This window comes from Acinonyx jubatus, chromosome B3 (genome assembly GCF_027475565.1).
Source record: "Acinonyx jubatus isolate Ajub_Pintada_27869175 chromosome B3, VMU_Ajub_asm_v1.0, whole genome shotgun sequence".
Lineage (NCBI taxonomy): Eukaryota > Metazoa > Chordata > Mammalia > Carnivora > Felidae > Acinonyx > Acinonyx jubatus.
In genome coordinates this window covers 81,854,369-81,870,871 of record NC_069386.1, presented here as the reverse complement: position 1 = coordinate 81,870,871, position 16,503 = coordinate 81,854,369, and the positions used below count along the sequence as shown (strand labels likewise).

General features: G+C 42.5%; 1 long non-coding RNA gene across 1 annotated transcript in view; it reads left to right on the top strand.

Moving 5' to 3' along the window:
- LOC113601285 (uncharacterized) overlaps window positions 1-15,561 on the top strand; it is a 70,090-nt gene extending 54,529 nt beyond the window's left edge. Inside the window, exons 7-8 of the long non-coding RNA XR_008299357.1 lie at window positions 987-1,192; window positions 10,784-15,561. This is a non-coding gene — a long non-coding RNA (uncharacterized LOC113601285). The remainder of the gene's footprint in view (window positions 1-986; window positions 1,193-10,783) is intronic.
- Window positions 15,562-16,503: the final 942 nt, after the last annotated feature.

Below are 16,503 nucleotides of genomic sequence, written 5' to 3'. Positions count from 1 at the left end.
CTGATGTGTTTTCTGTTGTATGTATGCTCTAAATATATTTTTGTTAAAACCTTAGGTTTTGCTCATTCAACGTACGGAAAATAACCACAGAGAACCTAACCGGCAAAGTCAGTTTTTGTTATCTATCCAGTCAGCCAAATCCGCCATGCTTTCTGTCAGGACAAGTCTAGATTTTATTTCTCAGTTTAAGTCAGTGTTTCAGTGTAAGTCCTCATGACAACCACATCACTTCTGAATTCTAATATGCAAAAACAAAGATAAATAGATGAGGCACTTAGCCGCCATGCATGACGATGCAGCCTGAATGAAATAAGGCCCCCGTGGCCCTCAGTATTTTCCTGGGAGCTCACCCGGTACTGCTCCCAGAGATCCCTTCCTTGGTGGCGTGCATTCTCCAAATGTCCAGTCATTTGGTGACCCAGAGGTTGTGGTACCCTTGGGATTCTGGATAATGAGAGGTATCATTTTCTTTTGTAAAGAAGGAGAATACTTGGAAAAAGCAGGTTAATCTACAAATTCTAAAAGAGGGTTAATTTTAGGAAATAATGCACATGGAAGTGGACCGTTTGGGAAACAGTTCCCTTAAAATTCCCAGTGACTATACATCCCTTAGCAAATCTTCGTGCACTCCCAGAGATACACACATATCAGTGTGAAGACCGAAGCCGTGTGAAGTTCTGTGCTCAGACCCCTGAGCTTTACTCTTTAAACACTGAAAAAGAAAACTTTTTGAATCAGGCAAAACCCTTTTTTCTCTTAACAAAGCCTGGAATTATCTTGCTGTGAACTTAAGAAATTTAGTTTGACACTCTAAGCTGAGTAATGACTTTGTTCTACTTAAGTATTCAGCCTTTCCCTGAAGTAGTCAAACCCATTGATTCAATGAGTGAGGGGGTCATAGGACAGCACCACTTATGGGGAATGAAAATTACTTTGGTTTAATATTTCAAGGGCATCATCTTTCCTTTATCTTTCATTTGGAACAGAGCTTAAATGGACTGAGTTGTTCCAGAGCAGAGCCCAAGGCACGGAGGCAGACGCAGATTTGGAGCTGCTCTGAGGCAGATGCCAAGTTGTGAAGCAGTGGGAGGGGCTGCCCCACGTAACCCCCACGCCACTGGGGCCTCTGCCTGTGGAACCCAAGCAAGATGGACTTGCCCTCCTCCCTCGGCTTGTACCAGAGTCCAGACCTGTGAGCAAGAGTTTGGCGAGTTCTTGTCTTATGGTTAATGCTGACTCTGGGTACCTGGCGTCAGTTGTGCTGTGTCTGTTTCGCAGCGTCTCACTCGAGGTTTAAAGTCACCCACAACTTTAATTTTCACTAAAAAATTAGAGTGGGTGGAAGTAAAGCAGAAAAGACAGGATCTGTTAACATCACGGGGAAAAACCCCGAACAAGCCAAGTAACATTCTCATGGCACACTAGGTAGAAAGACCTCCCGCCAGCCCCTCTCAGAGATGGCTGCACTGGTCCCAGCCTCTCTCCAACTTGTGATATGCCCTCTCTCCTCATCTTTCTCTGCAAAGCTCTCCTCCATCCCCATCAGGAGAACACGAATTATTCTTGTCTCATACAGAGCGCTTGAGCATGGGGATACCCCATGGTTTTGGGGGCTTACCACACCCTAGTGCCCCACAGTATTCTGCATTTCTCCCAACTCTATTCCCATCCCAGATGGAATTCTGCTGTCATCAGAATTATCTTGTTATACTTGGAAAGTAGTGAGTTTCCCATTCATTAAGTCTGGGTGAGGGTCTGACAGAATCATGCAGAAGGGATTCCAGCCCTGGCAGTAAAAAGTTGGGAAAGTTGAATTAGGGAATACTTTACTGTTCCTTCTACATCAAAACTCTTGGATTCTACCCTTGAACTTGAGATATTTTTAAATGAAAATAATATTACTATTGGTTCTAATGATGGAAGTAATAAGTGCACACTGTTAAAAAAAAACATAATACAAACATAGAAATTGAAAGAATTTACCCATATTTCCTTTACCCAGAGAAAAGCACTGCCATTTCCGTGTTGGCATACATCATTTCAAATTCCAGATTTATACAGTATTATTTATTTACTTACTTTATAAAGATGGATTGAAACCTGCCACTTTATAACCTGTTTTTTCCCCAGTGAATATAGCTCCACATCAACAGTTATAAACCCATATCATTTAAAAAAATTTTTTTTCTTTAATGTTTATTTTTGAGAGAGAGAGAGAGAGAGACAGAGCGTGAGCAGGGGATAGGGGGGTCAGAGAGAGAGGGAGACACAGAATCCGAAGCAGGCATCGGGCTCTGACGTGGGGCTCGAACTCACAAACTGTGAATTCATGACCTGAGTCGAAGTTGGCCGCTCAACCAACTGAGCCACCCAGGTGCCCCTAAGCCCACATCATTTTTAATAGCTACCTGGATTTCTGTGGCATACTTAACCAACACCCTATTGTTGGACATTTAGGTTGTTTCCAGTTTTTAGATCATGCAGCAATAAGGGCTCTAGTACATAGCTCTTATGAAGAGAGTTTCTGAAGTTTCCCTTGCCTGAAAACTTGAAATTAACCACTCTACCACACATTTTACGCTTACGGGAGTCTAATTTTCTTCACTTTCTTAAATTCTTTAAGATGCTGTTGTAAAGTCATTTTAGAAAATGAAAATGTTATCAAAACAATACTATGTTGTTGCATCATTAGGTAAAGGCAGCTCTTTAAAAATTTAAAAAAAGGCTTTATTTGCATATGCTCCAATGTAATATACCATGTTAGAAAATATTTCCTGTAATTATTATTGGTAAACCTCATAAGGATAATTTTTATCAATTTGCAACTCATTCTATCACTCCAGGAAAAGTTGGAATAATCTCAATCTCCTACAGGGAAATCCAATTTACATGAAGTTATATGTCCATAAAGAAACAGCTGGACTGTGATCCAAATGACTGTAATGAAGCTGATGATATTTAACAGTAAAGTTTTCTGTAATTAAATTGAAGGGAGCTCCAAAAATTCTATCTAGAAAAAATTCTCAGATGCCCTCACATCTAATGGCAGGATTTCCTCTGCAAAGAGAATTTTTTCTGTTAATGTTTCGGGGTTGATTAATCTGAGTTTGTGTATGACCTGGTGACTATGTTAGTTAGATGTACCTTTCCGGTTCCAAGTACCAGAAATCAGTTCAGGCTAACTTAAGCTAAAATGAGAAATATGTTATGGGAATACCGAGGTGTCGTGTCAATGGAGTCTTGGGGAGGTTCTGACACAAAGACCTGGAAAGTTGGGTGGCTGCTTTGGCTGGGAGTCAGCACTACCAACCGGCTTCTTGTCTTTGCCTGTGCACTGGCCTCTCCTGAGTCTGTTGCCCCACAACTCAACCTCACTTATCCTTTACATGTCCAGCTCTCTCAAGAAGGAAAGTCAGCTGATTTTTGCCCTCTGCCTCCCAATTCCAAATCTATAGAAAAAGGGTCTGTAGAACGGGGATCAGATGACTCCCCGTTCCTCAACTAACTGTGGCCTGGAGGCCAGAGCACATCCCACAAGATGGCTGCGGGGGAGGCAGCGGCTGGAGTGGTCACTGTGAGTTGGGAAAATGCTCTGAAGAGGTCCCTCTGAGCATGAAGCTTGAGAGAGAGGTGAGCCCCAGAGATAGTCAAACACCATTAGATTGTAGGAGTTGATTATAAACATGGGAATAGATGAAATGGTTTAGTTAATTTTTAATTGTGTGGAGTAAGGAGGGAAGGACAAACACAGAATTCTGAAGAATATGACTTGAAAGCTGAACAAAGGAAAGGGAACCATTTCTCCCAAACTAAACCTGACTTGTCAGTGAAGAGAACTCCAGGAATGTGTCAAGAGCTGCCAAAGGCATTTGCTTTTCATTTCTGGAATTTAACAAGTTCACTGCTTGTTTCCCTCAAGGGATTTTCTAGATCCTTTGTCTGCTTCCCTTTCCACCTGGTGTGGGTTTTATAAATTTTCCACCTTGATCAGTAATGACTCAGTTGTGCTTTTTGTTCTGGTATTTCTCCACACAGGGATGAATCCAGGTTTGAATGGGACCTTGAAGTTCACACAATAGTGGAGGCCATTTTAAGAAAAGAAAATACAAAATTATAAATATAAAATAATACACAGAAGCATTTATTTAGGGGCACCTGGCTGGCTTAGGTGGAGAGTACTACTCTTGATCTTGGGGATGTGGGTTTGAGCCCCACGTTGGGTGTAGAGATTACTTAAAAATAAAATCTTAAAAAAATACATTTATTTAGTATGAAAAGAGAAATGACAATAATTACAAATTTTTTAATGTTGACAAATGCCACAGTATCACAAAATCTAGAAATCCACATAGTTTTAAAACATGAACTCCATTAAGGGGCGCCTGTGTGGCTCAGTCAGTTAAGCGACAGACTTTGGCTTAGGTCATGATCTCACAGTTCGAGGGTTCAAGCCCCACATCAGGGTCTGTGCTGGCAGCTTGGAGCCCGGAGCCTGCGTTGCATTCTGTGTCTCCCTCTTTCTCTCTCTTTGCTCCTCCCCCACATATGCTGTCTCTGTCTTTCAAAAATAAATAAGATGTTTTAAAAAAAAATTAACTCCACAAAGTACCTCTAAAATACTTTTCCCCTAAATTTGTGACTTCATAGTTTTAATCAATGATTCATATGGTAATGATTTTGCAGTATCACTTCTTGTAAAGTAAATAGAAAGGTAATTTTCTCTTTCCTCTAGCATAGTTGTTTAAACTTTTAAAAATTGATAGTTTAGAATGGTTTCTTTGAGCCTCACAACCATTACTGATGATATGTCATGCAAATATTTAAGATTATTGTCAAATCTGGGAAAACCGTCAGGCTTCTTTTCCTCTTTGAGCTGTAAAATTTGGAAGAGTTTTCCATAGACTGGCTTCTGGCTCCATACATTTCAAACCTGCTTCTCCACTAAACACATGCATCCGGCGCTGAGCTCTGTGGGGGCATTTATATTTCAGTACAGCTCTGGCTCTGGACTTTGTGTGAGGACACCTCGCACAGGAGTTGTCAAGAGCTCAGTGTGGAGGCTGGTCTTGAACAGGCTACTCACCGGGGTGGGAGAGAGACAGGTGAGTGCCTGTCTTAAGGTTGGAGAATCTGAAGAGGAGATGGCAGGAAGTTGAGGGAGTTTGTGGTAATGGCTTCAGATTTTACTTAGTTTTTAAATTTATTTTGAGAGAGTGTGCGCATGCACATGAGCGGGGGAGGGGCAGAGAGAGAGGAACAGTGAAATCACGACCTGAGCCAAGATCAAGAGTCAGATGGTTAAGGGAGTCACCTGGGCCCCCAAGTTCAGATTTCACCATGAGACAAAGGTGGCTGCGAGAGAAAGACGTTACGGATAGGGTTGCCAGATTCCAGCAAATCAAAATATAGGACATATTAAATATGGCAAGGGACATACTTACACTAAAAATTATTCATTGCCTATCTGCAATTCAAATTGAACTGGGCATTATGTATTTTATCTCACAATCCTAGGTGAGCCTTTCAAGAGAAAAGTGAGGCTCTGGAATCGTCACTGAGAGACTGAGAGAGCTAACCAAAGATTAGTACAATGAGGGCCCGATTAGAATTAGACACCAGAAACCTCATGATGGTGGTGGTGGGGGTATTTCTCTAACGGAGCCCAGAGGCTCAGGTGCATTGGCATTCACGCAGCCTAGGATTACAGAAACAAGGTTTAAAATATATGATAAAAGATGGAATTCAGCTAGGTTTCTCATCTTTTTATGCTTACTATTTGTGCTTTCAATAAAACCAAGGCAGCAGAAATTTTAAAAAGAAAGATGTACTGATTATGGATTGGAATCCAAATCACAGAATATGTTAACATAAGAATATTTTATTCTCCACTTCCCAAACATGCCATAATATATTCACCCAAAGCAATAAATCCCAAGCTGCACGAGCAAATTATAAACAAATGATAGAAGCTGAAGTTTCCTCTCAAAAGAGGCTAAGGAACAGATAATTTAGAAAGAACAGATTTTATTGGAACGTCAATAGTTTTCATGACACAGATACTTAAACTACTCGTTTTCAGCATTCCCATATAAAGAAAATTATAAAAGGTTTTTTGGGTTTTTTTAAAGAAAAGATAATTTGACAGATGGAGTCTTTTTATGGGATCAGTAGAAGTGATAAAATTGAATAAATTACCAAGATTTTATCTCCATTTCTGTAATTCTCCCTAAAGATTTAGAGGTGGCAGATTGAATCAACTGGGAAATAAATTTGCATGTTTATAACATATCTAAAACAGGAATTAAAGACAAAAACTTCTCACTTGTTTTCAAGAGTGGTTTGTCTTGAGGAAACTTGCTTTTATGAGATTACATGTTTCCTAACCCAGTATCAACGTTCATCAAATGAAAATGCGTTACCAAAGATATGCGAACAGAGGTTTGGTGAACAGTGTACTATCTGTTATTACCATTCATGTTAAAGAACAAATAAAAATAATTCTAAGCCAAAAACACAGTTTAGTTTAATGAACTAAATTCTAGGTAATTTTAATTTTTATTTATTTATTTATTTATTTATTTATTTATTTATTTATTTATTTATTTTTTGAGAAAGAGAGAGAGAGTAGGGGAAAGGAGCAGAGGGAGAGAGAGAGAGAGAGAGAGAGAGAGAAACCCAAGTAGGTTCCATGCTGAGCTCAGAGCCTGACGCAGGGCTGGATCCCACGATCTGAGCTGAAATCAAGAGTCAAGACGCTCAACTGACCGAGCCACCCAGGAACCCCTCTAAGTAATTTTATATGTGAGATGATTTGCTTATGAACAGGCCGGACTAGATTTTGAGTAAAATGGAGCCATAGTATTTTGGTGCACAAGATAGCTAACTTTATGATCCCTGAGTTATGTGATCACATTACAGAACCAGCAGTTCTGCCTGCCCCGTAAGGAGAAAGTGCTGGGGGTGGGGGATGCTACATGCACAGTGTGTCTTACTCCAAGAAAAGCACCGAGGGACCAGGTGCATCTCGTCCCCCCACAGAATTCCCCAGCGTTAACACCTCCAGCAGCAATGGCTTAGATCAGAAAATGAATGGGACCAGGTGCTGGGATGTACAGTTTGCGTTGAACCAGGGGAGGTGGTATCTGGAGAATCTGTCACTCCCATGCCCCTTACTTGATAGGTGAGAATCCTGACACTTAGCAGAAGTGGCTGCTCCAAGCCTCACACACTCACCAAATGAGTGGCAGAACCAGGGCCCCAATGGCCAACAGGGAGTGAGGCAGAGGCTGAAATGTGAATGAAGTCTTAGGGAGCAGAAACATCTCTGAGGGCCTAGTCCCAAGTCCTACTTCAGCCGACCCTCTCATTTTCCGCTGGTTTTTGGCATTTTCTAATTCAGGATTTGCATAAGGAATATTCTCTGTGTTCTGTAATTTTTTTTCTTTTTTGCTTGAATTTGTTCCATGGTAACAGCTTTCTAGATGTATCAATGGGTACTTTATTTATGTACCCATTGATAAGAAAAATATGTGGTAGGCAAGAAATCATGTGGAATGGATTCATCAGTTTTTTTTTTTTTTTTAAAGCAGAAAATCAACTCCTGCTTCCTGGTATATTTTTGGCCGCTTACCCCTCTTCCCCATTTGCAAATGTTTGCCTTTGTTCTTGTATTCAATTAATTTTGTCATGTAAACAGTAAGCAAATCATAACATTTAGGGTTCTTTGCTTTTGTATTTCATTGTACTGCAATGTGTTTGAAGCAGAACCCCTCTCATCTCCAGCTCAATCTATGGTGGGTTAAAAAAAAAAAAAAAAAAGCATGTTAGGATTTATTTTCCTACTGGGTGTTTTCCCTCTTTGTGTAGGATTCCAATTCCAAATTAGTGTGGTTGCTATGTGTGGAAGGGAGACGTGTCAAGAGAATGTGGCCCCAGGGAAATAAGAAATTGGAAGGAGGTCGGTGCTTCCAAACTTTGGTGCATCTTCCTTTGAGGAAACACTAAGATATTATTCGGATAAAAGATGGCCCTAGAACAAACATGACGTTGACTTGGCTGGGGAGAGAAGCCGAGAAAGCTTGTAACTACAGTGCTCTTTTCCCTCTTCTGCCAAGAGCAGAGCATATCTGCTGGCCCATCTCACCTGGCTCCAGACACATCCCACACTCACTGGAGACCTCCCCCTCTGTGCTCGGCCTGCCCGGCGAGTGTTTGTGACAGCAGGGGAACTTCACTTCTTCTCTGATTGAGTGTGTAAGCCTTGGAGGTAGACTGGGCGTAAACCTCAGCACTGTTGCTTACCAGCTGTGTCACCTGGGGGAAATCGCTTGGCTCTTCTTCGCCTCAGTTTCCACAATTGTAAAACTAGGATATTAATTAGTAACTTGAAGAATTGCTCTGAAATTAAAGATGTAAAGCACTTAGCAGTGTCTGTCGTAGCAAAGGCACCGACTCTGTGCAGCCTGCTCTCTGTCCTTCCTCCCTGACCCCCCTACTGCACTGCTGCAGTTCTGGCCAGGTTCTGAGAGCAGCCTCTCAGTTTCTAGTCCTACCCCAGCCTTTTTCCAAATCTAGGATCACATGATATTGCCTGCCTTAAGTTTTACACGCATCCCTTTGCTAGAAATCCTATGGATAGGCTTTGTTTTCTTGCCCCTCTATACCTTCTCCATTGCATTCTGACCTAGTGATCCCATCTGTAATTGTGCCTCATCTATAGGGAAGACTCTCAAATCCTTCTCCTACTCTGACCCTTCAGACCAGTGTTTGCCCTCACCGTTCCTAGATCTGACCTGCTCAGAGGATGCCATATTATTTGCAATTAGCCACTTTGCAGACACGGCCTGTGAATGCATATTAACATCATCTGTTTTTTGAACATATAGTATATCCATGTCCCTGCACCAGAATACAACACAGGAGGGAAAAGATGTGGTTCCTACCCTCAGGGACTCCTGGGTCAAAGAGGGTTCTGGTGCCAGGTACGTGCATGGCATCTCTATAAACGGGTGTCACTGGAAACAGAAAGTTATTTCCATGTAAACACTACATCATGTCCTTTAATGCTGTCAGTGGAGCCAAGAATGAACCATTGGCAGTACTATCAAGTGGGAGAGGATAAAGGAAAGGAAGGAAAGAAGGAAGGTTAGAAGGAAGAAAGACTTAAGAACAGAAAAAGAGGGAGAAACCACAAAGGAAGAGAAAGTGGGTGTATATACGATATACCACAGAAAATGTCCGAATCTTGGTATTCTTGGTAAAGGTAGAAATGTCACCGAGTTGAACTCTCGTCGAATGCTTCAGTTTCCCCTATATCTCCTCCCAGCTGTGTTATACTTCTGCCTGAAAAATTCCAAGGCCAGCAACTCACTGATGAATACCCCTGGAGCCCAGTCCATGCCGGACAGTGATGACTGTTAGAATGTTCGTCTAATTATACGTAGAATCTAAAATTGCTTCCTATGGTTTTTTACCCCATTGATTTTGGTTCCCCTCTGGGGCCTTAAAGCTAACCCACACTTCTTTCTGTGGCCTTCGAAACCTTTGTGATTTCGGTCCTGTCTAGCTCTTGCACTTCTTGTATATCATGTTTGCAGTGGCTCTTTTCAGTTCCTCTAACACACTAAGCACATTCCTTCCTGAGAGCCTCCTGACAAGGGCTCCTGTCTCCTGCTCTTTGCATGAAACACCTGCACAAATAGATGCACGTGAGGTCTTTTAGGTGTCAGCTCCTTTTTGAGAGGAGCCTGCCCGCACTGCCGTAGCTAAGAAGGCTAAATTTGGTGATATTAAAAAAAAAAAAAATCTGATGGCAAATCTCCTATATGCCCTATGTGAATCAAAAGACCAATAAAAAACTGGGGAAAATATTTGCATATTACATGTTACAGTGATAATTTCCCTAAAATAGAGAGCATTTCTACAATTCAGTAAGAAAAAGACCAGTTGGGGGTGGCTCCGTCGGCTGAGCATCTGACTTCAGCTCGGGTCATGGCCTCATGGTTCCCGAGTTTGAGCCACATGGTGGGCTCTGTGCTGACAGCTCGGAGCCTGGAGCCTGCTTCAGATTCTGTGTCTCCCTCTCTCTGCCCTTCCCCCACTTGCGCTCTGTCTCTCTCCGCGCCCCCCCCCCCAAAAATGAATAAGCATTAAAAAAATTGAAAAAAAGGCCAATTAGGTTATTGGTCTACTGTAAAAAAAAAAGAAAGAAAACAGGCAAAAGATAGGAACAGTTCAAATAAAAAACAACCCATATATGCTGCTCAAACACATGAAAAATTACTAAAAAAAAAAAAAGAGAGAGAGAGCAAGAGATAGTTTCATCGATCACATTGGCAAAGATAAATAAATAATAGTATTACACCAGCAAGGCTATGAGACACAGGTACCCTCGTATGCTGCTGGTAACATTGTAAACTGGAACAGCTTTTATAAAGGTAATTTCATAATATTTATCAAAATTACAAATACACAAATGCTTCTTTCACCCAGTGATTTTTGCTTCTAGAAATTTGCCCTACAGATATGTTCTCAAATGTGGGAATTGATGTATGTACAAATGTACTCATGGCAGCGCTTTATATAATAATAAGAGGCTGGAAACAATATATGGATCTATCAATAGGGGGGTGGATAAATATATTATAGTGCATCCTTACAATAAAATAGTATGCAGTTATTAAAAAGAATGAGGCCGATCTGTTTGTGGCACTGGAGTGCTTTGGGTGTATTTTATATTAGCTTACAGGCATTTTATATCTGCTTTTTTTTTTTTTTTTTTAAGGATAGCCTCTAAAATTGTATCAGCTTCCGGCCCCACAAAATCTGGATGTGCTCCTGGTCCCAACACAGTTGGTTGACAAACACCCTCCTGTGAGTAACAGAGGTTCATTCTACAGTGATGAGGAAGAGGAGGATATGGGCGTGGGAGTGGGGGCCATGGTGGACACAGTTGGATCAAGATGGCGAGGTTGAAAAAGTTTCACCCGTGATTCTGATATGCTTCCTCCTTTGCAAATGCACCACTGCTGTGTGTTCAACCCCCAGGTCCCCAATCCTGCCCGGCCACCCACGCTTCTCCTATAAGGCTCTGAAACCACACTCACTCTCAGATGAAGACTAACCTTGCAGTTAAAGCCCAGGTAGCTCTATTTCATGGCACCTCCCTGCCGTGGTCAGCCTAGTTCTCTAGGCCCTTGAGGTGCCCCAAGAAGCCAGACCAGAGTTGTTTCCTCTCTCTGGCTTTTTCCATTTCTAATTTGAATGAAACACCACTACTGTTCACTGCGTGTTTATCAAAAGGGTGGCAAGAACTGAAGTTCCCAGATCATTCTCTAAGCCACTCGATCTTCTTGGAAGCAAGCAGCCTCTAAACAGTTCTTATCTTTTTAAAATCACCTGGGTATTCCCTTTCTTTTTTTTTTTTAATTTTTTTTTTTTTTAAGGTTTATTTTTTGAGAGAGACAGAGCATGAGCTGGGAAGGGGGCAGAGAGAGAGGGGGAGTCACGGATTCTGAAGCAGGCTCCAGGCTCCAAGCTGTCAGCACGGAGCCTGATGCGGGGATCGAACCCACGAACCATGAGATCATGGCCTGACCCCAAGTCAGCCGCCTAACTGACTGAGCTACCCAGGGGCCCTTGGGTATTCCCTTTCTGTCTCTTTTTGCCAGTTATCAGATAAAGCACACTGCTGCTGGGGAGGTTTGGAGAATTTTGAGGAGGGTGGGGAGTAAATGGGGCTGGCAGGAAAGATTACAGTGTCATAAATCAAGAAGTGAAGTTACTTGGATTTTTTTTTTTTAATCAATTTTTTAAAAAAGTAAGTGAGGCATAGAACTTTGAAAAATGGAGGGACACTCAGAAGTAGCTCTACCATATTTGGTCAGACATGATTCCATTTACTTTCCTAAATTTTCCCCCCTCCCTCCCTTCCTTTCTTTGAATGAATAAAATTGGCTAAAAATACTCTATAAAGATTTCCTTTTTTGGTTATTAATATTATTTTGGGGGTACGTCCCAGGCTCTGTGTTCATCTGCTTTGCCTTCAGACGTAGAAGACAAAGGCATCTTCAGGCAGTACCCAGCTGAAGATCTCAACGCAAATCCACAAAATAATTTGAGGAAAGCAATTTAGTTTTTAAAAATTGAATTGAACCTTGACTACAGTTGTGTTGAGAATGAACACGTGAGGTAGGGCAGTAACCAGCCACTCTGGGACAGTCCAGGAAGTTTTGTCAAACACAGCCCACTCTCCTTCCCTTGCCAGTAGGAGCCAACTCAGAAGAAGGCAGACACCAGAGATGACCCAGGCGGCCGCCAGAGGTGCAGCAGAGTCGGGGCTCTCAAAGAGGCCACACCGCTGTGGATCACACTAAAGAGAGGCAGGCCTGCTTTAGATAAAGTCTCAGCTCTTGAGCAGTGAAGCCCAGGCAGGCAGGCACATCGACAGAACCCCAGAAGACTCCATGCCCTGTGATAAGGACCAGAGAGGGAGTCACAGCACCAGAACCCTGCCATTAAGCTCCCAGGGTTCCCACCAGCTTGCCACCAGGAGAAGCTGGAGAGTGACACCAACAACTACAGTGTGTTTCTTATGGCTCAGTCAGCTGGCAGAGGCCCTGGGGGTCTTCCAAGGCATCTGGGAGCTAAATGGGATACCAGAGTTCCAGAGGTTCCTGTGAAGGCCCGAAACGGGCAGAAGAACATCAAAGTAAGATGATTCTCAAGTAAGATGATTAATCAAATGGGATGTCTCAAAAGGTGCCTTTTCCTACTGATAAGAGCTAGACACTGGCGAGGACACCTCAAGCTCTTTGAAGAGAAAAATAAGCCTATGTTGTTGTGGGAAGCTATGGAAGGATTGGCTTTTCGTCACACTTGATACCTACTGTTCCCACGCAAGTCCGAGCTTCCCAGACTCACCACAACCGCTGTCAAAGCCTCTACCTGGTCTCTGCTATATCCAGCCTCCCCCCCACATTCTCTGCACAGCTGCCATAGTCCTCTTTTAAAGAGGGAAAGTGAGGGGCGCCCGGGGGGCTCGGTCGGTTGAGCATCCCACTCTTGTTTTCAGCTCAGGTCATAATCTCATGGGTTTTGGGTTCGAGCCCCACATTGGGCTCTGCGCCGCCAGCTTGGAGCCTGCTTAGGGTCCTCTTCCTTTCTCTCTGCCCCGCCCCTGCTAGTGCATGCTCTCTCTCTCAAAATAAATAAACATTTGACACAAATAATAAAAAGGGAGGATGCAATTGTGCTCCCTCTGCAAACTGAAAAGTCTCTACCAGCTCTCGATCTTATTTCGTAAATTAAAAAAAAAATCTGTGGGTCGGCAAACGTTTTCTGTAGTAGGCGACTCAGTATTTTGGGTGTTGTCTGACCTGATATCTACTGTGCAGTGATGGGCTGTGCTAGGGTGAAAAAAAACAGATTGCCTAAGGGAAAAAAGCTGTCATGCAAATGTGGAGGTAGACGCTTCCACCAAGAACAGGTACGCCGCGTTTCAGTAAAACCGTATTTGGCCCACAGGCTGTATGCACCAAGTTCTGAGAGTCTCTGTGTTCACTCTCCCTTCTTTCTGGGATACTTTTTCCTAAGATTTTTGCATAGATGGCTCTAAGTGGTAGCTAACTCACTAAACAGATTAAAAGTATGCTCGGAGACTCAGAAAAAAAAAAATCCCTAAAAATGAGAAAATATTTTGGAATGAATTTGATTTTAGATATTTCCCCAAAAGTATTCAAGTAGTTGTATTGAGGGTGGGGGGCAGAGAGATCGGGGCTTTGTTGACACTCTTTCCACTTATTTTAAGACTTGGTTGGCTTTTTAAAGTTTTCATGACCTGGAGAGTGGGAAGGAGAGAGACATCCTAATTTTGACGTGTTCAAGTCTCGGTGTGGCCCTGCTCATGGGGTGTTCTTAGGGAAGGTTTCTTCGATCAGTGACTTGAAGGTGCCCCTCTGCCACCCATCACATTCTCCTGTTACATTTTCCCATTGCACTTAATCACTACCTGAAATTGTTGTATTTTGGTTTTTTTTGTTTGTTTGTTTTTTGAGTGAGCACAAGTGGGGGAGGGGCAGAGAGAGAGAGGGAGACACAGAATCCAAAGCAGGCTCCAGGCTCTGAGTGGTCAGCACAGAGCCCAACGCGGGGCTTGGACCCACGAACTGTGAGATCATGACCTGAGCCGAAGTTGGACACTGAACCAACTGAGCCAGCCAGGAACTCCTAGACTATTTTTTTTTCTTTTTTTTGAAATTGTGCTCTTTATGTGCTTCCTCGTTGGTTGTTTCCCTTTTGTCGGTAGGCCTCCGAAGCCCAGGAATCCCATCTGTCTTGTACCTCTGTATCCTGCACCTAGTATAGTGTGTGACAGAGGGAAAACATGCAAGAAAATATTTGTTGACTGACTGACAGACTCAATGAATGAATGCCTACCTGAAGGATATAAGAATGCAAGAGTAAAAGTGTTTCAAGAATGAGATCGGATCCTAAGTGAAATTCTCTGCTTGACCTTTGTAGAGCCTTAAAAGTGACTCGGAACCCAGGATGGATAACTGGATCAGCTTTAGCTAATGGCCTTAAATCAATTTAGGCAAAAGCAAATCTGTCAGCTGAAGAACTTGTACCAAATCAGTTTTGGTAGAACATTTTGCAACTACATCATGGGAAGATTTTTCAGCTCTTTATTTATCTTTTGTCAATTTGGTCTCTTTTCCCAAAATGTTTACTTTTTTCCTTCCACTTCTTAGCTTTTAATTAACTTTTGGCTTATTCTCTACAGAAACATAATGTAAACATCCAACAATGAAAAAATTATCGAGAAAATCAGATTTCCTTGAGTTCTACACATGAATTTAGAAACACAGTTAAATATGAAGCACATTCATTCAGTGTATAGCAAGCATCTGATTTGTGTCAGGCACTGTGCTGGGCATCGGAAAATACCACAGTGAACATGTCCCTGCCTTCAGACTTCTGAGAGAAAAGAATGTAAAACAGACCAAAACCAAAACCAAAACAAACAAACAAGTCAAGTGTTGATAGTTACTATGAAGGAAATAAACAAGGAGCTGAGATGGGCAGAACTTACTTTTGTTAGGGTGATAATAAAGGTCTTTGTGAGAAATAAAATGTAGGAAATGATCAGAAGAGGCTAGCTTTACGTAGGGTAGGGAAAAATATAGTCCAAGGTGAAGATACCATATATGCACTAACGCTGAGGTAGGAGAGCTTAGCTTGTTTCAAGAACTGAAAGAAAAGTGGTGTTGCTGATTCACAGTGAGCGAAGAAGACAAGGCATGATGACAGCCTGGTCCCCGGGGCTTTGTAGGCCATGTTAATGAGTTTGGACTTTAAAAGCAGGGGTTTCCCAAAGGAGAATGATGCCACCTTATTTATGTCTAAGGCAAGTCGAAAAGAAGGGAGGAGACCTGAGAGAAGGCTTCGTAATGCACATGGGAAACAGAGGTGGGCCAGGCGGGCCGTGGCAATGGAGATAGGGAGGAGAGGACAGAGTTACAGTTTGGCAGTAGAGGAGTTATTGGTGAATTTGATGCCGGAACTGAGCATATCAGTGAGTCTCTAATTGGGAAATTGGGTTATTGGTGAATTTGATGCCGGAACTGAGCATATCAGTGAGTCTCTAATTGGGAAAACAAATCATTCTAGGTATTTCAAACAGAGGGAATTCAACTTAAGGAATCAGTCACAAGTGTTGGAAAGATTTAGAGGAACACAAAGGGAAGGTGTGGTAACCTGGAGGTAAGTAAGCATCTGCAGGAAGTCAGGACCATTCCTAATGCCGGAGGGAAAAGAGGGAGGCGGTGATGGCACCTGACACTGTGGGAAGCCGCTGGTGCCGTTGGACCGGCCACTGCCCCAACCGCTGATGCTGTTGCTGGAGCTGCCGAAGGCTATCGGAGCCCCTAGCCGCTGGTCACTGCCACAGCCACTGCCAGAAGCTTTTAACAAAGGGGAGGGTGTCTCCCCATCATTTCATCCAGTTTCCCACCAATGCTTCCCACTGGCAGCATCTAACTTTGCCAGCTGGCAAGAGAGTCTGGGAAGTGCAATTCACAGGATTCCAGTCACCTCCGACAGAGCACCGCACAGAATGGCGGGAACGGTACTTGGCACCAACCGGCCAACGACCAACACATGGAAGAATGAAAGATTTGTTTCATGTAGAAAAAATAATCCCATATCCTTTACAAATACGGATTTATTTTTACAAAAACAATATGTGCCCATTGGAAAAACATTAGCAATTAAGACAAACAATAGAACATAAAAAAAAAACACCTTTCATATTCCCACTTACTCAGAAATAATTACTAATAACATCTTGGTCTCAATCTCTCTCTTTTTCTCTCTCAAAAGGGGACTCTTACCCTACCTTCGGTTTTGTAACCTATTGTACTAACTATATGCCATAAACATTTGCTGGACATTTCCTTTGTTCCAACTAGCTCCCAGTGTTGAATATTTGTGTTTTACTAACAT